General features: G+C 38.6%; 1 long non-coding RNA gene across 1 annotated transcript in view; it reads right to left on the bottom strand.

Annotated features, from left to right (window-relative positions):
• Positions 1 to 784: 784 nt before the first annotated feature.
• The window catches only part of LOC107575146 (uncharacterized), a 2,053-nt gene continuing 1,137 nt past the window's right edge, over positions 785 to 1,700 (bottom strand). Inside the window, exon 3 of the long non-coding RNA XR_001607812.1 lies at positions 785 to 1,455. This is a non-coding gene — a long non-coding RNA (uncharacterized lncRNA). The remainder of the gene's footprint in view (positions 1,456 to 1,700) is intronic.

The raw sequence follows: 1,700 nt of genomic DNA, 5'->3' as shown, positions 1-1,700 counted from the left end.
GAAGCCACACCCACTCAATTTAGAAGACAAAAAACACGCCCACTCAATTTAGAGGACAGAAACCACACCCACTCAATATAGAAGACAAAAAACACACCCACTCCATACTGACTACAGAAGCCACGCCCACTCATTTTAGATGACAAAAGCCACATTCCGCCCATAGCAAAGTCAGTACACCTGTGTTTATCACTACTTACTTTGCTGAAGAAGAGAAAAACACTTTAAACTGCAGCTCTTATCTGATCTTTAGCTGGTTTTAAAGGCTATTTTGGGCACTTTTCAGCAGCTTATTGATTAGGCTGAGCATTACTGTTTGCAATTTACAAAGTAATCAAAGTATGTTTATCAATATGTGTGTTTCTTGAAATCAAACCCATGACCTAGACCAAGTAATCCAAAACTAGTTATGGAGACAAAACGTCTGAAAAATATCCTCAGATGTTAGCGAGATCTGGAAAAACACTTTGCAGGCTTAGACCAGCAAAACAGTTTAGGCTGGTTTCAACTGGATTTTTCAGCAGGGTGAGAAACTAAAAATGTTTTTATTATTTTAAAATGGTCAGAAGCTATATTAAGCCATTTAAACCGCGACGCAAACACGCGTTTAACTAACGGACACATCTTTCCAAGAAAAAGAAAAATAACTCACTCTGTGTTAAATAAATAAGACAACTTTATTTCGAAGTTACTAACTCTTAAATAGTTTTTAACGTTTAAAACATCTTCTTGTTTTGTACAAAATATGTTTTTTCCAAAAAAAAAATTTTTTTTCATTTCCAGCCATGCACGTGAATATTCCGTTAATAATCAGATTTTGTCAATATTCAGATTAGTATGGAGTCACATATTAAACACCACACTCTGATTGCCTGATTCAGTTTAAGACAATATTTTAATTCTCAAAAATCTGTTTCCCACTCCTTGAATAAACCTGTTTTAATGAGAAACGTGTTTGCATGTAAACACCTTATTCAGAAAATCCACTGAAAGGAGATTCACATGCTCAGACCACGAAGAATTATGAGCGATTACATGCTTTAGCTGTAGGTATTAAGAATTGGAAACTCATTTCTGATGCACATACTTCCTAAGACTCTCTTAGGAAATCTTTTAGACAATTGCAAAAAATTAAATGTGCATGTGTAGATCAGCAGACCTAAAACTACCGTATTTAAGCATATAAACATCATATTCAGAATATGAGCGCAACCAGAATATGGTGCAGATTTAAATGCCCCATTCACTGAATCATGTGGCTGTGACGCTGAAAATGTGTTATAGGCTGGAACTGAAGAATAGAGAAGAACAGATCACAGTCCATGCTGCTGTAGACTATCTAGTGTCTGTTCTTCAGGACAGATCAGCGCTGCAGTGTCGCTCCCACAGCTGCAGTTCAGTCCCCTCGGCACACACCAGCAGATACGACTCACTCCTCACCTGCGGCATCCACACCTGTCAATCAAACACCTGGTTAAATATAGGAACTCTCTGCTTCCCTTTCGTCTCTCGCGTTGCGTGAAACGCTATGAGGGCACTCCTGTTTACTCTGAACACTGAAGCCTGCTTTGTTCATGTTCGTGTAGCTGCACAAACAAATGTAAAGTTGCCCTCAAACCAAGACATCCGTTCAGAGCACAAGTCATCACCCTTCTAGCTCTTCCTAATTCAGAGGACGAGCTGGGTCTTAGTTCACTCTG

Source organism: Sinocyclocheilus grahami, unplaced genomic scaffold (genome assembly GCF_001515645.1).
Source record: "Sinocyclocheilus grahami isolate Dianchi unplaced genomic scaffold, SAMN03320097.WGS_v1.1 scaffold2482.1, whole genome shotgun sequence".
Taxonomy (NCBI): domain Eukaryota; kingdom Metazoa; phylum Chordata; class Actinopteri; order Cypriniformes; family Cyprinidae; genus Sinocyclocheilus; species Sinocyclocheilus grahami.
Note: the sequence above shows the minus strand (reverse complement) of the source record. Positions and strands in the feature narration are given on the sequence as shown.